General features: G+C 40.7%; 2 pseudogenes; one reads left to right on the top strand and one right to left on the bottom strand.

Moving 5' to 3' along the window:
- Window positions 1–9,309, bottom strand: part of LOC116544984 — an 11,502-nt pseudogene extending 2,193 nt beyond the window's left edge.
- Window positions 9,310–15,961: 6,652 nt separating this feature from the next.
- LOC116544983 lies at window positions 15,962–16,650 on the top strand (annotated as a pseudogene).
- The last annotated feature ends 8,874 nt before the right edge of the window (window positions 16,651–25,524 follow it).

The following is a 25,524-nucleotide window of genomic DNA, read 5'->3' as shown; positions in this document are numbered from 1 at the left end:
AAAAAAAAAAAAAAAAAAAAAAAGACTAAAAGAGCATTCTTCTCATACAAAGAAAAGGGAGGACGTACATCATCAATTATGAGATGTGACATTCCCTGTTGTTCTCTTCACCATGGGGCAGAGGCCAGGTGGACAATTGAGGGTGCGGCTCTCACACAAAGAACACCTCTCAGTGTTGCTCTCTGACACTGCTCCACAGACTGATTTCTCACTCACTTCTTGGAGCAAACTATGAAAAACAAGTTTCTGTAATTTACACATAAACCAGTTTATCTGGTATTGGGGGCTAATTTTACTGGGCAGAAGGCCACAGAACCAGGCTGGAAACTACACATCCAGGAACAGAATCCACAGCCCACCCTAGATCACGTTCCACCTAGGGACACCTGCCCCTACTGCACAGAGGCCACAGCTCAGACCTCCGACATCCTGGTGCTGGACACTGGACCCTGAGGTGAGGTCAGATATCACTGCTGCATCTGGAAACTGGAGATCACCACTGCCGCTCAGCCATCTTTACTACAAAGCATTCTGCACAGTCCAGGTTCTCTGTGCCACCTCATTCTAGCTCGAAATCTGTCAGTGATATAGGAGTTAAGAAAACATTATTTAGGCAGATAGTGAGGCTACAGAAGTCCTCATAAAGCTTTCCTTTTAATGAAATGCAACCCCCAAACATTCTCTTTTCTAACAAAGAGCAGCCTGTAAAATTACTACATTTAATCAGAGAGATAGACTCCAATACAATAATAGTGGGGACTTTCAACTTCCAAACCTCAGCATTAAGACAGGTCATCTACACAGAAAATCAAGAAAGAGCGGGACTTAAACTGAACTTTAGACCAAATAAAGCTGACAGATATTTACAGTGCATTATATCTAACACTACAGAATATACACTCTTTTCATAAACACAAGGAATGTTTTCACTTTTTCTGGCAGAGGGCCTGTGTTAAGCCATAAAACAAGTTTCAATAAATTTTCAAAAACTGAAATCATATCAAATATCTTCTCTGGACACAATGGAATAAAACTAGAAACATAACCAAGAGAAACTGGCAACTAGACAAATACATGGAAATTAAACAACATGCTTCTTATTAAACAACAAATTAAACAACATGTTGACTCAATGAATAATCTTTGAGTCAACAGAGAAATTCAGATGGAAATCAAAAAGTTTCTTGAAACAAATAAAAATGGAAACACAACATACCAAAACCTGTGGGATACAGCTAGACAGGGCTAAAGGGAAGATTATAGCAATAAATGCCTACCTAGGAAAAGCAGAAACATTGCAAATTAACAGTATAACAATGAACCTCAAGGAACCAGAAAAGCAAGAATAAACCACATCGAAAATTAGAAGAAAAAAATGCAGATCAGAGCAGAACTAAACAAACTTTTAAAAACCATGTAAATAATTAGCAAACTGAAAAGCTGATTCCTTCAAAAGATAAACGAAAGTGATAGACCACTAGCTAGACAAACCAAGAAAAAAAGAGAAGTCTCAAGCAAAATCAGAAAAAAAGGGAAAACATTACAACTGATACCACAAAAATACAAAAGAACAATTCTGTACTGACAAACTGGAAAATCTGGAGTGTATGAATAAATTCCTGGAAACATACAACCTAGCAAGATTAAGTTAGGAGGAAATAGAAACCCGAAGCCCTCGCATACATGAAGTGTTCTCACAGTGGTCCAGTGGGCCCTGACCCCCCCCCACCCACATGATTAATTCCTCAGCGCTGCTTTGTGTAATTGAAATAAACCTACTCAGCAACAGGCAGAATCTGCAAATCAGTTCTTTTTTTAAACTTTTATTTTCCTTGCAGGGGTACAGTACAGGCTGTTCTAAAGGTAAACTTGTGTTGTGAGAGTTTGTTGCACAGATTAATCACCCAAGCTTTAATAACCCATTAGTTATTTTTCCTGATCCTCTCCCTCCTCCCACTTTCTATCTTCTGAAAGGGCCCAGTGTGTGTTGTTCCCCTTTATGTCTCTATATGTTCTCATCATTTAGCTCCTACTTATAAGTGAGAACATGCAATATTTCGTTTTCTCTTCCTGCATTAGTTGGCTAAAGGTAATGGTTTCCAGCTCCATCCATGTCCCTGCAAAGGACATGATCTCATTCCTTTTTCTGGCTACATAGTATTCTATGGTATCTATGTTCCACATTGTCTCTGTCCAGTCTATCACTGATGGGCATTTCAGTTGATTCCATGTCTTTGCTATTGTGAATGTTGCTGTAATGAACTTATGTGTGCATAAGTCTTTATAATAGAATGATTTGTATTCTTTTACATCTAATAATATTTCTATCTTTAGGTCTTTAAGAAATCACCACACTGTCTTCCACAATGGCTGACCTAATTTGCATTCCCACCAACAATGTATAATTGTTTCTTTTTCTTTACAACCTTGCCCACATCTGTTATTTTTTGACATTTTAATAATCACCATTCTGCCTGGTGTGAGATGGTATCTCATCATGGTTTTGATTTGCATTTCTCTATTAATCAGTGGTGTTGAGCTTTTTTTCATATGTTTGTTGGCTGCATGTATGTACTCTTTTAAGAAGTGTCTGTTCATACACTTTGCCCACTTTTAAATGGAGTGGTTTTGTTTTTTCTTGTAAATTTGTTTAAGTTTCTTATAGCTGTTAGATATTAGACTTTCATCAGATACATAATTTGTGAAAAGTTTTTCCCCATTCTGTAGGTTGTCTGTTTGCTCTGTTGATAGTTTCTTTGGCTGTGCAGGAGCTCTTTAGTTGAATTAGATCCGATTTGTCAGTTTTGATTTTGTTGCACTTGCTTTTGACATCTTTGTCATTAAATTGTTGTTCATGCCTATTTCCTGAATGGTACTGCCTGGTTGTCTTCCAGGGTTTTTATAATTTTGGGTTTCACATTTAAGTCTTTAATCCATCTTGAGGTAATTTTTGTATATAGTGTAAGGAAAAGGTTCAAATAAAAATCTTCTGCATATGGCTAGCCAGTTATTCCAGCACCATATATAAATAGGAATCCTTTCCCCATTCCTTGTTTTCATCAGGTTTGTCAAAGACCATAGTTGTAGGTGTGTGGTCTTATTTCTGGGTTATCTATTCTGTTCCATGGTCTATGTGTCTGTTTTTGTGCCAGTACCATGCCATTTTTCTTAAAATCAATTAGATTACATGTGGATAATATGATTGGCAGTGTAGAATTATCACTCCCAGAACACTCCCCACCCCAAATAGACTCATTATCAGCATTATTAAGGCTTAAAATCAATTTGATTTACATGTACCAGTAAGAAATGGGTAGAAAAGCCTAGTACTGTGACTCATGCCTGTAATCCCAGCACTTTGGGAGGCCGAGGTGGGCGGATCACAAGTCAGGAGTTCGATACCAGTCTGCCCAACATAGTGAAACTCTGTCTCCACTAAAAAAAAAATACAAAACTTAGCTGGTGTGATGGCGCATGCCTGTAGTCACAGCTACTTGGGAGGATGAGGCAGGAGAATTGCTTGAACTTGGGAGGCAAAGGCTGCAGTGAACTGAGACCATGCCACTGCACCCCAGCCTGGTGACAGAGCAAGACTCCATCTCAAAGTCTCAAAAAAAAAGGGGGTAGAAAATAGTGTTTTGAAAAGATAGCCAAAATATAAAGTACTTAGAAATCAATCTAACAAAAATTAGGTAAAGCTTTGTAGAGAAAATTATACAATCTTTGGAAAGCATCAAAAAATATTGAAACAGCATGTTCATAGATCTTAGCATTCAATATCATAAAGATATCAGTTCTCTCCAAACTGATCTATAGCATCAATAAAATTACAACCCAAATCACAGAACCCTATTATGATTTGGATTATAATTTCATGTATACATATATAATCCCAGCATTTTGGGAGGCTGAGGTGGGTGGATCACCTGAGGTAGGAAATTCAAGACCAGCCTGATCAATGCGGAGAAACCCATCCCTACTAAAAGTACAAAATTAGCTGGGTGTAGTAGCACATAGCTGTAATCCCAGCTACTCAGGAGGGATTATATATATATATATATATATATATATATATATATATATATATAATTTGTATTTGCCAGTTATACCTCTGTAAAACTGGGAAAAAATTTAAATAAGTAATAAAAAATGAATAAGCCATAGTAATTGAAACAGTGGAGTATTGTGTCAGAAACAATCCAGTTGACCAATGGAACAAATTCAAGAGTCCCAAAACAAATTCACACATACAGAAGTGTAATTTCTAGTAATATTTCTAGCAGGGAAAGGATGGGCTTATTCAATAAATGGTGTTAGAACAATTGGCTATTCATATGGGGAAAAACTTTTAATTGGACCCCTACTTCACTCACTATACATAAAACTCAGTTCCTAGTGGATTAAAAATTTACATTTGAAAAGCCAAATTATAAAATATTTGAAGACTATGTAGGGATATCTCTGCCTTTGGGGGTATGGAAAAATTTAATACACAAGGCATAACTGTAAAGATAAAGATTTTAAGATTGATCACATTAAGCGTGCATGTTTATTGAAGGACACCACAAGCAACAGGGAAAGATAAGCACAAACTGGGGGATATTTGTCCCACATATTAAAGAATTGGTGTCCTTTGCTTGGTTAGTAGTTAGAGGAAGAACTAGAGTTGAAGAGAGTGTTGGGTGAATATGTGTGTGGGTGTTGGTTTTAGGTGAGAGAGATTTTGAGCATATGTGAATACTGAGGGTGAGAAAGATGAAATGATTGATGGACTGGTATCCCTGAAGATTGGGAGAATGTGGAATCCCATAATAAATGGAGAGAACCTTACACATTTAGCATTTGCTTATATCTCAGAATGCTGACTACCTCTACCACTCTTGCTCTCTCAAAGCATATGTAAACTTCCTTACAACAGCTGGTATTTGTCAAGTCCCTTCCTATGTCAGGCATGCTAAGGCTACAGTACTAAGCAAAATCAGACCCAGGCCCGGCCTCATGAGTTTATAATTTGTCAGTGGAAACACTCATTATATAACACCTTTAGTGTTTTTATTTTTTGTAGAACTTTTTGCATTTTTAATTCTTTATTTTAAAAATACATTTGCTTGAGTAGATAAACGTTCACAAGAGAATGGAAAAACAAAGATTCTCTTTTTGGAATAGAGATAATAAGAGGAATCTTGGACAGGCACAGTGGCACATGCCTGTACTTCAGTTACATGGGAGGCTGAGATGGGAGGATTGCTTGAGCCCAGCAGATGGAGGCTGCAGTGAGCTGAGATTGCATGACTGCACTCCAGCTTGGGTGACAGAGCAAGATCCTGCTTCCAAAAAAAAAAAAAATCTGGATACATTGGCTCACGCCTATAACCCCAGCATTTTTGGAAGACAAAGCAGGCAGATCACCTGAGGTCAGGCATTTGAGTCCAGCCTGGCCAACATGGTAGACAGTAGAAATCCTTTCTCTATTAAAAATACAGAAAAACAGCCTGATGTGGTGGTGCACATCTGTAATCCCAACTACTCTGGAGGCTGAGGCACGAGAATTGCTCAAACACAGAAGGTGAAAGTTGATGAGACTCTCAGTGAGCGGAGATGATGCCACCGCCCTTCAGCTGGTTGACAGAGTGAAACTCTATCTCAAAAATTAAAAAAAGTGGAATCTATCTGTCCCCCACCCTCACTACATTGAAGCTATTTGCCGAAAACTTGATGGTTATTATTGCTGATGATTTCATGGTGACCTCTTTCCTCCTCCAGTGCATCCCAGCCAGCTCTGAGGGTGGAGCAGGGAACTGCGTGTGATTCCTTCTACTTGGGGATTATGCTGAGAGCTTCACATCTGAAGAGAGAGCTGTACGTGTTAGCCACAGAGCCAACAACAGGCATTACATGTTGGCAAGATAAAGACCAAATGCGTGATCTGTGAGCTCGTAGGTATCAAATCATGTATATGATGACAGTCATGAACCTGTTGAGGACTGTGCTGAAATCAAACATTTTGTATATTCTTCTAAAGCAAGAAGCAGCTGTAAGGTCAGAGTTCCCTACCATTTTTCTACCCTAATTTGTTTACATTTATAAAGATTTTCTCGACCTTCCTTGCTTCTTTGACTTTATTTTACCTTTTGTGGATTTATAGCCAAGATTTAAAGCAGTGAAGCAGTGTTTAGATAAAAGATAACCTCAATTATCTGTGAGGCCAGATAGGAAATATACATGATTAGAATACTGCATTCCAAATGAAACAAATCTATAATTGTATTTGGTCTTGTAGCATTTTGCAATTTCTGCTTTAGATTTTCTATATGTCCTTTGTTTGACACCATCAACTTTTTGAGTACATTAGCACTGTGGTGTGTTGCATGAGGACTTGTTAAAGTCCTGAGAGAGAATTATTGTCGTAGGCCTCGTTTCCCTGTTAGGACTATGGACCTCATTCGCTCCACATTCTGGCAATTCAAATGATCTGATTCCCTTTTAGCTTTTTCTTTCTTTCTTGTTTTCTTTTAAGAAATATTAGGTGGAGCCAACACATCTTATGAGAAAGATGTTCATTCCTGAGAGGTTAGGATGAATCAGCTTCTCAGCCTACATAGTAAAGTGCATTTATTGGGGCACAGAGCATTGCAGTAGGTAGAGCATTAAACTGGGATAAAGGACTAGGTTTTAATCAGGCCTTCTCATGACTCAATGTGACCTTGACTAAGTGATTTTATTTCTCCAGAGTTCAGTTTTCTTCTCCAGAATAATGGGCCAGATCACATCTAAAAGATCTTCCAATTTTAAAAATTGTGATACAATATACATCCCATACAGCTGACCATTCTTAAATGTGCAGTTCAGTGGTATTAAATCCATTCACCTTGTTGGGCAACCATCACCAACATCTATCTCCAGAACTTTTCATCCTCCCAAACTGAAACTTCAGAGCCGTTAAACTATAACTCCCCCTTTCTCCCTGCTCTCAGCCCCTGGCAACCACTATTGTGCTTTCTTAAAATGAAGACTCCCCTTGCCACCTGCCTTTTTTAACTTTTATTCCCGGTTCAGGGATATATGTGCCATCTTGTTATATAGGTAAACTCATGTCATGGGGATTTGTTGTACAGATTATTTCATCACCGAGGTACCAAACCTAGTATTCAATACTTTGCTCTTCTCCCTCCTCCCTCCCTCCACCCTCAGGTAGGCTGCAGATTCTGCTGTCCCCTTTTGTGTCCATGTGTTCCCATCATTTAGCTCCCACTTATAAATGAGAGCCTGCGGTATTTGGCTTTCTGTTCCTGCAAAGGCCATAATCTCATTCTTTTTTATGGTTAATGCCCCTTTTAATTCAAGGTTCCTTTAAGGCTTTCACCAGGTAAGTTATAGTTGTAGTTTTGTACAGAATAAGGAAGAGAAAAAATGAATATCTAACAGTTGAAACAGACATGCGATCACTAGATCAGATCCTGGCCAAACTTGTTAAAGTCTTGAGAGAATAGTTTAATGATCATGTGGTGCATCAGTTCTAAAACTAGACTGGAAACTTTGCAAAGTCTGTGTCTCACATAAGATACATAATAACCATATGCAATGTACAAATCTTAATTGAGTTCTGTTTTGAAAAAGCCAGCTATAAAAACAAAACTGGGGAGAACGACTAAAATCTGAAGAGTGAATGAGATTAGGGAATTCCTTCTTAAATTTTCATAGGTGTAACAGTATTGCAGTTACATATGAGAATGTTCTTATTCTTAGAAGATGTACTCCAGTATTTAGAAGGTGAAGTGGCTTGAACTCAGGTGGTAGATACATGGATGTTTACGGTATTGTTATTTCAAACTGATTGATTGTAAATTTTCATAATGAAAATTTAGGAAGAGGAAAGTTTTGCCTCCCAAAGCCTATCTCCTTGACATTTTTTTTCTTTTTTCCTTTTTTTTTTTTTTTTTTTTTTTGAGACGGAGTCTTGCTCTGTTGCCAGGCTGGAGTGCAGTGGCGCAATCTCAGCTCACTGCAACCTCTGCCTCCTGGGTTCAAGCAGTTCTCCTGCCTCAGCCTCCTGAGTAGCTGGGATTACAGATGTGTGCCACCATGCCCAGCTAAGTTTTGTATTTTTAGTGGAGACAGGGTTTCTACTAATCAGAGTAGATCTGATTTCTCACTCCAATTTATCATCCAAACATTGATTCTGCTGGAAGGATTTGTCTGGATGTTCTCAAATTGCCAACAAAACTGAGTTGTGGGTAAATGGTTGACTCTAAAGCATTCTTTTTGCTTCATCTAATAGAGTATCAAATCCTAATCTAAAAGCAACTGTTTGTCTGTTTGCATATAGGGTGCTTGGAGGCCATTCCTCAACATCGCAACTCTGTTGACCTCTATTCAGCTGCTCATGTCAGAACCCAAACCTGATGACCCACTCATGGCTAACATAGTAAATATACACATTTCCCTCTGCAACGCTTATCCTACCTTGTCTATACCGCTAGCTGTCCCTGTGTGAGGACTTGTCTGTACCGGTAACTCCCACTGTGTGAGGACCTGTCTATACTGCTAACTCCCCCTGTGTGAGGTCTTGTCTATACTGCTAACTCCCGCTGTCTGATGATAGCTGCAGCAGCTCTAATTGACCACTGCAAAGCTTTTTTTTCTTTTTTAAATAAAGATGGGGTTTCACCATGTTGGTCAGGCTGGTCTCAATAACCTGACCTCAAGTGATCCACCCACTTTGGCCTCCCAAGTGCTGGGATTACAGGCGTGAGCCACAACGCCCAGCCTGCAAATCTTTTTTTCTCCATTACCTCTTTTCTTTGATTTTATCTCAGTCCTTAGAATTTGAATATAATAAGCCAGTCTTCCTCAAGAATGCCAGGCAGTGGACAGAGAAGCATGCAAGATAGAAACAAAAGGTATAATGTTTGCTACTATTGTCAGTTTATTAAGTATATATAGTGTAATGTATCTATGTATAGCTTGCCAAATTCCTACTGAACCCATGGATGACTAGTTGATCTTTTTCTCCTATTGCAACATTCAAAATAATCATTCAGCAAAATGGCCTAATAGCTGAGCCAACTGCAGATGCCTCATAACAGGTGTCATCTATTGGCAACACTAGCGGGCAGGAAGCATCTGGCTAACCAGGGATAGCGGGGTGGTGTCTCAGATTCTTTTTTTCTAAGTTGTCCTTTTAACACTGAGAAGAATCTATATTTGCAGGGACTAGTTGCCAAAACAGGGGGGAATCTTACTTTTCTTATGGGACTTCTCAGGGAAGGAGGTTGAAGGGAAAATTTCAGGTCGATAGAATTTCCTCATTTAGCAAAATACAAATTACAGGATCATGGAAATTAGCACATGACAGTTCTTGCTGAGTTACACCATCCTTCAGATTGAGTTAAATGGTAGTTATGTAACTTTTGAAAAGAAATACAAATTAAAACATATAAAATATTGAGAAATATGTTTTTGAGAGACTATCATATGTACAATGCAATATATAAATCTTGCAACAAAGAAGTACATGGAAATAATCTGACAGAGGTTCACTTTTCTCCATCCTGGCATTTTTGCAAACCTTGCTATATTTCACCCTATCTCCTCCTTTTTAGGCTGATGAGGAATAGACGCTTGATAATCCACCAGATGCTTGTGACTCCAAAGCACGTAACTCAACACAGAAAAGGAAGGCCAGTCAGCTAGCAGGCATAGAAAAGAAATTTCATCCTGATGTGTAGGGGATTTGTCCTGGTCCACCTTAGTTAATGTGTTCTTTGCCAAGGTGATCTAAGTTGCCCACCTTGAATTTTTTAAAAATATATTTGATGACATAATTTTTGTGTAGTTTTCTTATCTTATACATATGTATTTTTAAATCTTTTAAACCTGAAAAATAAATATTCATTTAATGTTGAGTATGTGTTTATTTTGACTGTGTATCTGGGAGTAAGCTGGCCAGAGAGGTACATAATCAGAATGTTAAAATATTTAGAATTGTTGTCCTTTAGTTTGCCAACTTCCCAGCATCACTAGGGACATAGAATATTTGACACAGACATAAAATAGCTGTAGAAACAATTCAATTACCCTTGCACTTTCAGAGATTGTAGCTTTTCTGACATTTAAAATAAAGTGGGAAGAAGATAATAGATCTTTTTGCAAATTTTTAATTTTTTTTCAGCTTTTGCTTTTTGTGATTTACATAGCTGACCAGAATTACTGTGATAAAACTTTCATTCGTTCAGCAAATACTTATTGAACACCTACTATTTGCCAAGTATTATGCTAGTGTTTGAGAATGAAATGGTAAGAAAATTAGATGTGAGATTAACCAAATACTCATACAAATTTAAGTTGGGATTTCCTCTCTCCAGCGTCATTTTATGGCAAGTACATTCTGGAAAATTTGGTGCCAAACTTGAATTCCCTACTCATGATTTTATAATACACTTGACTTACCTTTATAATTCTTTATAAATGACAGAGATAACAGATTTGAGCATAAATCAGCTGAAGTAGGAAGAGGTCACGCAGGCCAACTGAAGACTTTCTGTAGAATGTATTATAGATGTTGGACCTGCCCAGGCAGGTGAAGAAAGACTGTGACACCCTTGTGTATATTCCAGTGTAGCAATGATGGTTTTTACCTAGGCTAGGCACCATGCATGTAAAATGCATCTCTGAGAAGGCAACTTTCATTCGTCTACCTATGAATTACCTTGTACTCTTTACTGAGCAGCAGTCTGCCATATCGCCCTTGTGGTGTCTGGACTCATGCAAAGAAAACAAGAAGCATGAATTTATATAATCCATTAATGACAGGTCATGGCAAAAGCTAAAAACACAAATTTCTAACCTCTACAGAATATTTGGACCCACTATTCAAAATCAGTTACTGGTCTCTTTTTAAAGCCCAGGAATTAATTTTATTCCAGGCTTGTCTCCTATGCTTATGCATATTTAAGTCAGGTTTGGAGTTCCTAGATACCATTAGTCTATCAATTAGGATACTTACAGTTGTAAGAGAAGTTCAACTCAGACTGGCAATAATAAGGAAGTTCACCGCCTTACTAAACAGAAAGTCCAAGGGTAGAGTGAACGTCTGGATTGGTGGATTCAAAGGCTCAACAATATCAAAATGTTGGTCTCTTTCCTTCTGCCATTCATAGTATCAACTTTCTCTTAGGCTGTTTGTTCCCAAAGTTTCTTCCCCTCCTAGGGTGACTACCAGCAGCAGTTGGGGTGATGTACTTTCTATCCAGCAGGCCAAGAGGCTCTGCCTTCCATGAAACAAAAGTCCCTGTGGACCACCTTGAAAGCAATCACTGTGGCCAGAGAAATGCCATGTGCTGATTGCTCTGGGTTAATAAACCCAGATACAAAGTGAGAGATGGACTTAGGAAGTAGTTGTAGGAAAAGAGCATCTCCTATAGAACAAAACCCCTTATACTTCTATCACCATGTCTGGTCAGCTCTACCAGCTAATTTTCCTATCCCTATTTATAACACTAGTTCAGCTGCCATCAGCTCTCACCTGCTCTTTAGTCATAGTCTTCTATCCTATTTCCTTGCCCCCATTCTTGACCTTTGACACTCCACACTCTTCACAGCAGCAAGAATAATCATTTGACGATGTAAGTCAGATTTGCCTTTATTCCTTCAAGTGAATTCATCTTGCAATTAAAAGCCTAGTATCCTTACCTGACACATAAGACCCCACATGATCTGGTACCTGCTTGCTTTATCTATCTGTCCTTATTACCATACCCTTAGCCCTGTATACCTTACACTCCTCCAGCTACACTGACCTGCTTTCAATCACTTGAACATGCCTAGCTCATTCCTACTTCAGGGATTTCACAGATGCTATTTCCTCTGCCTCCTACATTCCCCATGATAGTATCAGCTTGAATGTAGCTGCCTCAGAAAGTCTTGTCTATCCCATCTAAAGAAGTCCTATAGCCTCCGGCACTCTCTGGTCCATAGCCTATTTTTACCCTAATAAATATTCTTTGCAACACTTGTACCTGTATGGAAATGTGTTCATTTTTTAGTGTGCATATTGTCTCACTCTAAGTGCTGGGGATATCGTGGCTACAAGAAACTTTTGTCTCTAATCACAAGAAACACACAGAGCCAAAGGTATTAGAAGTCATCCAACCATGTCTTTGCCTGAAGTACAGAGGACTGGGCAAGAGAACAGAAGTGACATGCCTGAGAATTTAAAAGCCCAGCTCCCTACTCCCAGCTCAGGGAAGGATGGGAAAGGGCTGAAAACATGGACTTAGGTCAAGACGACCCAGTTGCTGCTCTGGCAGTGCTGATTACAAGTTATGTGACCTTAGATTTCTACTTAGATTTTCTATTTTTTCAGGTTTTGCCTCTGTAAAAGATGATGATGATGCTTAAGACTCATGAGGCTGTGGGGAGAATTGAATGAGATGATGCATGTAAAGCATCCAGTGCAGGGCCTGGCACATCGCTGACATTTATCGAGTGCTTAGCAGGAGGACTGAGGGAAGGAGACAGTGATCCAACCATAGGTGGGTCTTAAGGAGCTGCCCTGCCCACTGCCTACCTGGCACTCTGCTCTGTTTCTAGGATAAGCAAACTGAGCCGTTTCTCAACTCCAAACCCCTAATTAAAGGGAGATGGCATCCACAACTGATCATATAAGCAGTGCAGATTCCAAGCTCCCCTCTCCCACTGTCCCCAACCCCCCTCTACCTCTTCTCAAAAGCTATCTAAATGAGAACAGATTTTACCACCCACCTTGTGGGCAGACTCAGCTGAGGCTGGAATTAGCTATTTATCCTTCAGCTGCTTTGGGAATTCAACACATACAAATAAAGCTCCTTTTCCAGCCAAGTGTGTATTTTTCCGTCAACGTGTGACCCCCCTGCCCAGGTTGTGGCAGCCCGAGGGAGAGAAAGACAAGGAAGGGGTGGGGGACTTTGATTTCAGAACCTGCTCCCTGGGACAGCTGGCTGCAAGACATCTACAGTCCTGGACCACACTGGGCTGCCCACAAAGCCCGGAAGAGGTTGGGGTGATGGACACAGACATGCTACACACAGAAACAACACGTTACACTTTCTGCTCATCTTGGCAAGTCATCCCTGCCTCCTGCCATGGGCCCCAGAAAGCATCCATCCCTCTCTCCATCTCCTAGTTTACATCATGGGTGACAGGTTATCCAGAATGTCTCACTCATTCCACCGACCCTCCCACCCCACTACAGCATTTCTCCCCTTAATGTGTTTGTTCTCTTTGTTCACCTTTTTCCCTGATCCCACATCCCCATAGAGTGTGTCCCCTTCCTTCCACTGTATTCCTCCTTTAACTAAGACCCTGAAACTCTGTGCTTTGAACAAAGGTCTGCTCTGATGGTTCCTTCCCTCAAACCTTCCATCAGAGGCAAATTTTCTAGGAGGTGAGGGTCTCCAGGTTCTCTCGAGGCCTGGGAGTTATTGTTATGTACTAAGCTAAACCCATCATATGAAAAATCTCCTTTTTTTCACCCCTGATATGTAATCTAACTCTGTCACCCAGACTGGAGTGTAGTGACATAATCTTGGCTTACTGCAACCTTTGCCTCTCAGGTTCAAGAGATTCTCCTGCCTCAGCCTACTGAGTAGCTGGGATTACAGGCATGTGCCATCATGCCCAGATAATTTTAGTATTTTTAGTAGAGACAGGTTTCATCATGTTGGCCAGGCTGGTCTCGAACTCCTGACCTCAGGTGACCCACCTGCCTTGGCCTCCCAAAGTGCTGTGATTACAGGCATGAGCCACTGCACCCAGCCTGGCAGATGGTTTTGTGATAGGATTCGGGTAGAATGAAAATCACAAGGGGTTAAAGTACTATGAGGCAACTGGACTCTCTTACTCACTATGGATTATTTTTATTTTTGAGATAGAGTCTTGCTCTGTAGAGTCTCACCCAGGCTGGAGTACAGTGGCACAATCTGAGTTCACTGCAACCTTCGTCTCCCAAGTTCAAGTGATTCTCCTGCCACAGCCTCCTGAATAGCTGGGATTACAAGCACCCACCACCAAGCCCGGCTAATTTTTGTATTTTTAGTAAAGACCAGGTTTCACCATGTTAGGTTGGTCTCGAACTCCTGACCTCATGATCTTCCCACCTCAGCCTCCCAAAGTGCTGGAATTACAGATGTAAGCCTCTGTGCCTGGCTGACTACGCATTATTTTAAATGCACCAGATACCCCTCCTCAAGGTGTAATGTTATACTATGAATGTTATGGGGAGAAATTGCCCAAATAAACAGGCCAGCCCTCACACTGAGAACAGGAATAAAGAGTAGCCTATTTTGAGCCTGCCTTTTAAAAAACACTTGCATTTCAGGAAAATATCCAAAAATATGCCCAACAATGTTGCCCTGTTGGTACCAAAGACCTCCAGAAATTTCGGAGCATAGGATGATGGTAAGAAGCATCAAAGCAGAAAGTACCTCTCTCTGCATGCGAGAAACCAACATTTAAGTGAGAGTGATGCTCCTTAATACAAGGAAAGGTCTCTGTTAAGCAAGTGAGGTGTGGAAGGAACCAGAGCCCGCCAGAAACATCTTGTAACCAACTGCTGGCCCAAACCTTTCCTACTTACATGGAACAGTGGAAAGTGCCAACGGGGTTCTCACGATGAATGTCTTCATATTCCTCATGGGTTCCTTGCTTTTGCCTGGCATTAACATAGTCCACCAGCTCTTGGATAGTTATGGCATGGAGACCTGGAACATGCACCGAGTCCCAGTCTAAGGCAGGAGGGAGTGAGAACAGGGTGATCTCATTGAAGGGATCTGGGTGGCCATTCACCTGGGGTAGGAACTGGAAATTCTAAGTGGCAAGATCAATTTTGACGTACCCACCCAGGTTTTCTGGAAGACACTCCCTGGGCAGGTGCTGCGTGACCTCAGATGTCTTTAATATCTGAATCTGGAAGGCCACAAAGAACCATGTGAGTATGTGGGGGGAGGAAAAGGCATACAGAGAGTGACAAAGAATAAATGTGTTTCTATGAGGTTTGGAGGATGGGAGGAGATTTTCTTGAAATACAAGGTATACTCGTAAAAGTTGTAAACTGCATTTCATCTGCCTGAGATTTAAGTCCTCTGAATTTGCCAGATAAAAGCATGAACTCACTGAATGTATATAAAATTCACTCCTGGAATTAGGGACATTATTACACATTTTCTGAAAGGATGACATCGTGAACAAAGCCTTTATACTATTAACAAGGCTCCTGGCATTGGTGCGTGCTGGGTACTCTTTTCTTTTGGGAACTAAGAATGCATGAGTAGTCGTTATTTTTGTCAACCTCATACTCAGACAACCAATTCTAAGGCCTGTTAGCTTGTGTTTTACTCAGCTTGATATAGGGGTTCACAAAAATAGGATTATCTACGAAAGCAAGCCACCCAGAGGCAGGGTAGCCCAGGAAAAATGTTAGATGACACTTTTTTTTGGAGACAGCGTCTCACGTTTTCACCCAGGCTGGAGTATAGTGGCATGATCACAGCTCACTGCAGCCTCAACATCCTGGGCTCAAACAATCCTCCCACCTTGTCCCCTCAAGAAGCTGGGACTACAGACACACACCACCATCCCTGGCTAATTTTTTGTAGTAATAATAAGACTTAATTCTTCTCCCTGCTTGGACACCACCACGCTGGAACAAACTAGCTTAACTGGTTCTCCTTAGGATCTCTGTGGAATGGGAATGCTGTTCCTCCTAAAATCTTATCTCTTTTGCATCCTCTCTTCTTGGAATGCCTTCTTTTCCTCCTCTGCCTCTTCATGGACCAGCAGAGCTCACCTATTCTGTGAAGTGTTCCCTGACTGCCTCAGGCAATATGCTCCTCTGCGTTCCTGCAGAGCCAAAGTTCACACGTGTATCTCTGTGTTCCCTATCAAGACCATGAGCTCCTTGAGGGTAAAGACTGTCTCACTTGTAATGACTTTCCACAGCCCCCGGCGTGGGAACTTAGTGCTTCAGGCTCCCCAGCGACCCCCGACTCTCCTTAAAAATCAGGAAGGGGAGTGGGGGAGGCCAAAGGAAGCCGAGATCCCCCGCGAGGTGGCCGAGAGGCTGGCACACAGTCAGATCCGCAGCATCAGGGACCTCCAGCGACTCCTGGAGATAGACTCCAGAGTGAGGATGCTTTGGACACCAGCTTGAGAGCTCACGGAGTCCATGCCACCAAGCATGCACCTGAGAAGCGGCCCCTGCCCATTCGAAGGAAGAGAATTATCGAGGAAGTCGTCCCCGCTGTCTACAAGGCCACGACGGTCATTTATGAGATTCCTCGGAGCCAGGTTGACCCCAGGTCCACCAACTTCCTGATCTGGCCCCCGTGTGTGGAGGTGAAGCATTGCACTGGCTGCTGCAACACTAGCAGCCTCAAGTGTCAGCCCTCCCGCGTCCACCACTGCAGCGTTAAGGTGGCCAAAGTGGAATACGGCAGGAAGAAGCCAAAATTAAAAGAAGTCCAGGTGAGGTTAGAGGAGCATTTGGAGTGCGCCTGCGCGACCACCAGCCTGAACCCAGATTATCGGGAAGAGGACACTGATGTGAGGTGAGGAGGAGCTGCAGCCCTTTCCTGGGACATGGATGTACATGGCGTGTTACATTCCTGAACCTACTATATATAGTACTTTATTGCCAGTGTGTGGTCTTTGTTCTCCTCTGTGAAAAACTGTGGCCAAGAACACTCTGGAAAACAAAGAGACAGTGCACATTTGTTTAATGTGACATCAAAGCAAGTATTGTAGCACTTGGTGAAGCAGTAAGAAGCTTCCTTGTCAAAGAGAGAGAGAGAGAGAGAGAGAGAGAGAGAGAGAGAGAGAGAGAGAGAAAACAAAACCAGAAAACATGACAAAAACAAAACAGACTCACAAAAATATCTGAACTCAACAGGATGGAGGGTCGTTCCTGCAGGATGGAAGTGCAGAGGTCTCGGCAGACTGGATTTCTATCCGGGTGGTTACAGGTGCTTTTCTGCAGAGGATGCAGAGCCTACTTTGGGAATGACTCCAGAGGGATGCTGGCGGGCTCTGCAGGGGCACACAGAAAGTAGGAATGTCTCGGAAACTGCCACTTGAACTTTAGAAACCACACCTCCTCGCTGTAGTATTTAAGCCCATACAGAAACCTTCCTGAGAGCCTTAAGTGGATTTTTTTTTACACCATAAAGTGATTATTAAGCTTTCCTTTTTACTCTTTGCCTAGCTTTTTTTTTTTTTAATTATCTCTTGGATGACATTTACACCAATAACACACAGGCTGCTGTAACTGTCAGGACAGTGCGACGGTATTTTTCCTAGCAAGATGCAAACTAATGAGATGTATTAAAATAAACATGTATACCTACCTATGCATCATTTCCTAACAACAACAACAAAAAAGACTGTCTCACTTAATTTTTAATGATCAGGAACCAGTGCTTGGACTACAAAAAGTGCTTAATATATTGTTAGTTTATACATGCATGTATCATTCCTATAATTCAAGTGCAAGAACTTGCCTATGGAGTAATCTCAAAGAGTTACCTTAGAAAAGATCACTCCAGCCAGCAAGGTAGTTCACTCCTGTAATAGCAGCACTTTGGGAGACCGAGAAGGGTGTGTTACCTGAGGTCAGGAGTCTGAGACCAGCCTAGCCAATATGATGAAACCCCATCTCTACTTTAACAATATAAGCATTAGCTGGGCATGGTGGCAGCGTGCAACCCCAGCTACTCAGAAGGCTCAGGCAGGAGAATCACTTGAACCTGGGAAGTGGAGGTTGCAGTCAGCTGAGATTGCACCATTGAACTCCAGCCTGGGTGACAAGAGTGAAACTCTTTCTAAAAAAAAAAAAAAAAAAAAAAAGACAAGAAAGAAAAGATCTCTCCTACTCTGAATCATTAGGTCTCTAAATGGATGTCACAGAACAAAATATCCTCACTGTCATATGTCCTATCTTAATGGCTGCAATCAGTAACTAAGACCATAAATCTTTTAATCATGAAACTGTCAGGAGATTATAACAGAATTAAAGTTTTTGGTTTTATTGTAGCAATGGAGTCTCACTATGTTGCTCAGGCTGGTCTCGAACTCCTGGACTCAAGCCATCTCCCTGCCTCGGCCTCCCAAAGTGTTAGGATTATAGGTGTGAGCCACTAGTCTTAGCTCAAAATTAAGGTAATTTCAAATGCTTTTAAAATTAGGAAGAAACAAGATGTTTTGAGAAAAAAATGCCAGGAATAAATGTAGAAAGAGACATAATGAAAAACTCCCCTCCACAACTCTGGCGGTCAAAGGGATTGAATGATGTTTCCAGTTGAACAAATTCAAATGCCAGTTCAGCTAATGCAGTTATATTACAAGCTGCTAAATATTAAAGGGCTATTCAGCACTAGGAAAAATTTTGGAAGTAGTAGCCATCCCTAAGTTACCTCCAGGACACATTCCTTCAGTATCATCTTATGCAAGGTGCTAGGGAAAGTGAGAGCCAGATAAACTGTGTCTTTTTTCAAACTTCAAGAAGCTTGTAGGACAGTAAGAGAGGCAGTCTGTATGAGCTGACTAATGCATCAGGTAGATAATGTGAGTGAATGCACTAACAGAGGCAGAACGTGCTCTAGGAGACATGCCAGGAAGATTTTTTGAAGGTAGAAAATTAATTGGGAGGGATTCACCAGTAGACATGAGAATGTGTCTATTCACCTCCAAACAAAAAAGGGAGAGCTTACCTTACCCTCTCCCGAACTTTGTCCTTCAGGAGGAGGCTGATGATGGAATAGGGCACTCGGAACCATATGCGTGTCCCCACAATCAGCACCTTCTTCAAACGAGCTGGAAAGGCTCCCTGTGGAAAAAACACATGAGGATTGGAGTGCAATGGAACCTGTGATTCTTCAGGCCCACAGTTTTTGTTTTCTGCTCTCTCCATTCTTACCCAGCATGGGGAGTCTACAGCCTAATTCAGGTTTAACTCAGCAACCAGAAGAAAACAAATTAAGAAATTAGAAGCTGATTTTCCTTTAGAAATAACAATGTTAAGTTCTTGGCTACAGTAAGTTTTATGGGTCAAAACTATTCTGACTTCTCATCTCAACAGAAATCCTACAGACATCACATATCAGCATACATATATGCCTCCTGAAAAAGTTCTGTTATTAAAACTTCAAGGAAAAATGAGATCTAAATGAACTGAATATTAAACATTTCTCAATTTGGCGCAGTGGCTCATGCCTATAATCTAGGCACTTTAAGAGACTGAGGTGAGTGGATCACTGGAGGTCAGGAGTTCAAGATCAGCCTGGCCTGGCCAACATGGTGAAACCCGTCACTACTGAAAACACAAAATCAGCCAGGCGTGGTGGCATGCACCTGAAATCTCAGCTACTTGGGAGGTCAAGGCAGGAACCCAGGAGGTGGAGATTGTAGAGAGTCGAGATTATGCTGCTGCATTCTGGCCTGGGCAACCAGAAGGAAACTCCGTTTCAGAAAAATAATAATAATATGGCTGAGCATTGTGGCTCATGCCTGTAATCACAGCATTTCTAGAGGCTGGGATGGGCAGATCACTTGATGTCAGGGGTTTGAGACTAGCCTGGTCAACATGGTGAAACCCTGTCTCTACTAAAAATATGAATAGCCAGGTGTGGTGGCACGTGCCTGTAATCCCAGCTACTCAGAGGCTGAAGCAGGAGAATCACTTGAGCCTGAAAGGTGAAGGGTGCAGTGAGCCGAGATCATGCCACTGCAGTCCAGCCTGGGCGACAAGAGTGAAACTCCATCTCAAAATAATAACAATAAATAAAAATTTAAAAATTAAAAAAAGTTCTCTTTTGTAAGTTTTCATTCAGTCTGATATTCATGTATGTATAATCTTTTTTATCTATTAGTTCATCTATGTATTTACCAATCAGTAAACATATTCTAATGTGCACTATGGCAAAGGAAACACCCTGATCCACACAAGATATAAAGATGAAAACTCACTTATTCCTAAACCACAGTGCTTAGTTTTTTGGTTTGACTTGTTTGGTTGCAGTGAGCCGAGATCACGCCACTGCAGTCCAGCCTGGGCAACAAGACAGAAATCATCTCAAAATAATAAAAATAAATAAAAATTTAAAACTTTAAAAAATTTTCATAAGTTTTCATTCAGTCTGATATTTGTGTATGTATAATCATTTTTTATCTATTAGTTCATCTATGTATTTATCAATCAATAGATATCCTCTAATGTGCACTATACGAAGGAAATACCTGACCGACACAAAATATAAAGACGAAAAATCATTCATTCCTAAACCACAGTGTTTAGTTTTTGGTTTGGTTGGTTTTCCTGTTTTTGTTTTGTTTCATTTTTGAGACAGGGTGTTGCTCTGTTGCCCAGGCTGGAGTGCAGTGGCACAATCACAGCTCACTGCATCCTATACCTCCAAGGCTCAGATGATCCTCCCATCTCAAGCTCCCAAGTGGCTGGGACTGCACCACTACACTCAGCTAACTTTTGTATTTTTAGTAGAGACAGGATTTCGCCATGTTGGGCAGCCTGGTTTCGGACTCCTGACCTCAAGTGATCTACCTACCTTGGCCTCCCAGAGTGGTGGGATTATAGGCATTGAGCCAACGCTCCGAATCTGAAGTTTTTAATTTTAATATGGTTAAATGTATTAATGTTTTCTTTTCTGGTTAGTGTGTTTTTGTGTCTTAAATGCTTTTCTATTTTATTGTCAGAAAAATTACTATTTTTTTTTTACTGCTGTACGACTGATTTCATCATGTGTATTAATTTTTCTAGGTTGGTTTTCTAATGGGAAAATATACACAGCAAAATTGACCTTTTAAACCATTCTAAGTGTACCATTATTGGCATTAATATACTCACAATCCAGCCATGACCACTATTCATTTTCAGAACTATTTCACCATTGCAAACAAAAACTTTGTACCCATTAAACAACTATTCCCATTCCTGGCTCCCCCTAGTCCCTGGTAACCTCTGTTCTACTTTCTGTCTACGTATTTTCCTATCTTAGGTCCTCATGTTAGTGGAATCCTACTATATTTGTCCTTTTTTGTCAGGTTTATCCTATTTAGTAGAATGTTTTCAAGGTTAAACCATATTGTGGCATGTCTCAGAATTATATTGCCTTTTTATTGCATTTTAGATTTTGGGGTACATGTGAAGAACATGCAAGATTGTTGCATAGGTACACACACAACAGCGTGATGTGCTGCCTTCCTCCCCATCACCTATATCTGGCATTTCTCCCCATGCTCTCTCTCCCCAACTCCCCACCCCCTGCTGTCCCTCCCCTATTTCCCCCCAACAGACCCCAGTGTATGATGCTCCTCTTCCTGTGCCCATGTGTTCTCATTGTTCAACACCCACCTATGAGTGAGATTTTCTGTTCTTGTGTCAGTTTGCTGAGAATGATCGTTTTTTATGGCTGCCATGAACATTAGTGTGCATGTGCCCTTAGAGTAGAATGATTTATAATCCTTTGAATATACACCCAGTAACGGGATTGCTGGGTCAAATGAATTTTTATTTCTAGGTCTTTGAGGAATCGCCATACTGTCTTCCACAAAGGTTGAACTAATTTACACTCCCACCAACAGTGTAAAAGTGTTCCTATTTCTCCACATCCCCTCCAGCATCTGTTGTCTTCAGATTTTTTAATGATTGCCATTCTAACTGGCATGAGACGGTATCTCAATGTAGTTTTGATTTGCATTTCTCTAATGACCAGTGATGATGAGCATTGCTTTCTTTTTTTTCCCCATTTATTTATTTTATTGCATTTTAGGTTTTGGGATACATGCAAAGAACATGCAAGTTTCTTGCGTAGGTACACATGGCAGTGTGATTTGCTGCCTTCCTCCTCATCACCTACATCTGGCATCTCTTCCCTTGCTATCTCTCCCCAGCTTCCCACCCCCCACCGTCCTTCCGCTATTTCCCCCCAACTGACCCCAGTGTGTACCGCTCCCCTCCCAGTATCCACGTGTTCTCATTGTTCAACACCCGCCTATGAGTGAGAACATGCGGTGTTTGATCTTCTGCTCTTCTGTCAGTTTGCTGAGAATGATGGTTTCCAGGTTCATCTATGTCCCTACAAAGGACACAAACTCATAGTTTTTAATGGTTGCATAATATTCCATGGTGTATATGTGCCACACTTTCCCTGTCCAGTCTATCATCGATGGGCATTTGGGTTGGTTCCAGGTCTTTGCTATTGTAAACAGTGCTGCAATTAACATTCGTGTGCATGTGTCCTTATAGTAGAACGATTTATAATCCTTTGGATATATACCCAGTAATGGGATTGCTGGGTCAAATGGAATTTCTATTTCTAGGCCCTTGAGGAATCGCCACACTGTCTTCCACAATGGTTGAACTAATTTACACTCCCACCAACAGTGTAAAAGTGTTCCTATTTCTCCAAATCCTCTCCAGCATCTGTTGTCTCCAGATTTTTTAATGACCACCATTCTAACTGGCATGAGATGGTATCTCAATGTAGTTTTGATTTGCATTTCTCTGATGACCAGTGATGATGAGCATTTCTTCATATGTTTGTTGGCCTCGCGTATGTGTTCTTTTGTAAAGTGTCTGTTCATATCCTTCGCCCACTTTTGAATGGGCTTGTTAGTTTTTTTCTTGTAAATCTGTTTTAGTTCTTTGTAAATCCTGGATATCAGCCCTTTGTCAGATAGGTAAACTGCAAAAATTTTCTCCCATTCTGTTTGTTGCCGATTCACTCTAATGACTGTTTCTTTTGCCATGCAGAAGCTGTGGAGTTTGATTAGGTCCCATTTGTCTATTTTGGCTTTTGTTGTCAATGCTTTTGGTGTTTTGGTCATGAAGTCCTTGCCTACGCCTATGTCCTGAATGGTTCTGCCTAGATTTTCTTCTAGGGTTTTTATGGTGTTAGGTCTTATGTTGAAGTCTTTAATCCATCTGGAGTTAATTTTAGTGTAAGGTGTCAGGAAGGGATCCAGTTTCTGCTTTCTGCACATGGCTAACCAGTTTCCCCAACACCATTTATTAAACAGGGAATCCTTTCCCCATTGTTTGTTCTTGTCTGGTTTGTCAAACATCAGATGGTTGTAGATATGCTGTGTTGCCTCCGAGGCCTCTGTTCTGTTCCATTGGTCTATATCTCTGTTTTGGCACCAGTACCATGCTGTTTTGATTACTGTAGCCTTGTAGTGTAGTTTGAAGTCTGGTAGTGTGATGCCCCCCGCTTTGTTCTTTTTGCTTAGAATTGACTTGGCTATGCAGGCTCTCTTTTGGTTCCATATAAAGTTTAAGGTGGTTTTTTCCAGTTCTGTGATGAAGGTCATTGGTAGCTTGATGGGGATAGCATTGAATTGGTAAATTACTTTGGGCAGTATGGCCATTTTCACGATATTGATTCTTTCTAACCACGAACATGGAATCTTTCTCCATCTGTTTGTGTCCTCTCCTATTTTGTTGAGCAGTGACTTGTAGTTCTCCTTGAAGAGGTCCTTTATGTTCCTTGTTAGTTGTATTCCTAGGTATTTTATTCTCTTTGTGGCAATTGGGAATGGAAGTTTGTTCTTGATTTGGCTCATTTTAAATCTGTTATTGGTGTATAGGAATGCATGTGATTTTTGCACATTGATTTTGTATCCTGAGACTTTGCTGAGCTTGCTTATCAGTTTCAGGAGATTTGGGGCTGAGACGATGGGGTCTTCTAGATATACAATCATGTCATCTGCAAATAGAGACAATTTGACTTCCTCCTTTCCTATTTGAATGTCCTTTATTTCTTTTTCTTGCCTGATTGCTCTGGCTAGAACTTCCAGTACTATATTGAATAGGAGTGGTGAGAGAGAGCATCCTTGTCTAGTGCCACATTTCAAGGGGAATGCTTCCAGTTTTTGCCCATTCAGTATGATATTGGCTGTTGGTTTGTCATAAATAGCGTTTTTTATTTTGAGATACATTCCATCAATACCTAGCTTATTGAGGGTTTTTAGCATAAAGGGCTGTTGAATTTTGTCAAAGGCCTTCTCTGCATCAATTGAGATAATCATGTGGTTTTTGTCTTTGGTTCTGTTTATGTGGTGAATTACGATTATAGACTTGTGTATGTTGAACCAGCCTTGCATCCCCAGGATGAAGCCTAGTTGATCATGGTGGATAAGCTTTTTGATGTGCTGTTGCAATCGGCTTGTCAGTATTTTATTGAAGATTTTTGCATCTATGTTCGTCATGGATATTGTCCTGAAGTTTTCTTTTCTTGTTGAGTCTCTGCTGGGTTTTGGTATCAGGATGATGTTGGTATCATAAAATGATTTGGGAAGAATTCCCTCTTTTTGTATTGTTTGGAATAGTTTCAGAAGGCATGGTACCAGCTCCTCTTTGTATGTCTGGTAGAATTTGGCTCTGAACCCATCTATACCTGGGCTTTTTTTGGGTGGTAAGCTCTTAATTACTGCCTCAACTTCAGACCTTGTTATGGGTCTGTTCAGGGTTTTGGCTTCTTCCTGGTTTAGGCTTGGGAGGAGGCAAGTGTCCAGGAATTTATCCATTTCTTCCAGGTTTACTAGTTTATGTGCATAGAGTTGTTTGTAATAATCTCTGATGATGGTTTGCATTTCCGTGGAATCTGTGGCGATATCCCCTTTATCGTTTTTTATTGCATCAATTTGGTTATTCTCTCTTTTCCTTTTTATTAATCTGGCTAGTGGTCTATCTTTTCAAAAATCCAGCTACTGGATTTATTGATTTTTTGAAGGGTTTTTTTGTGTCTCTATCTCCTTCAGTTCTGCTCTGATCTTACCTATTTCTTGTCTTCTGCTAGGCTTTGAGTTTTTTTATCTTGCTCCTCTAGCTCATTCAATTTTGACTATAGGGTGTCAATTTTTGATCTCTCCTTGCTTCTCATGTGGGCACTTATTGCTATATATTTTCCTCTAGAGACTGCTTTAAATGTGTCCCAGAGATTCTAGTATGTTGTGTCTTCATTCTTGTTGGTTTTGAAGAACATGTTTATTTCTGTCTTCGTTTCATTTTTTATCCAGTCAACATTCAAGAGCAAGTTGTTCAGTTTCCATGAAGCTGTGAGGTTCTGGGTTAGTTTTTGAATTCTGAGTTCTAACGTGATTGCACTGTGGTCTGAGAGAGTGTTTGTTATGATTTCTGTACTTTTGCATTTGCTGAGGAGTGATTTACTTCCAATTATGTGGTCAATTTTAGAGTAGGTGTGATGTGGTGCTGAGAAGAATGTATATTCTGTGGATTTGGGGTGGAGAGTTCTGTAAATGTCTATTAGGTTTGCTTGGTCCAGGTCTGAGTTCAAGTTCTGGATAACTTTGTTAATTTTCTGTCTAGTTGATCTGTCTAATATTGACAATGGGGTGTTAAAGTCTCCAACTATTATTGTGTGGGAGTCTAAGTCTCTTTGTAAGTCATTAAGAACTTGCCTTATGTATCTGGGTGCTACTGTATTGGGTAAATATATATTTAGGATCGTTATCTCTTTT

The sequence above is a fragment of the Sapajus apella genome, unplaced genomic scaffold, assembly GCF_009761245.1.
Source record: "Sapajus apella isolate SASKATOON/1434 unplaced genomic scaffold, GSC_monkey_1.0 scaffold239, whole genome shotgun sequence".
Taxonomy (NCBI): Eukaryota; Metazoa; Chordata; class Mammalia; order Primates; family Cebidae; genus Sapajus; species Sapajus apella.
This window is presented reverse-complemented; position numbering and strand designations above follow the sequence as displayed.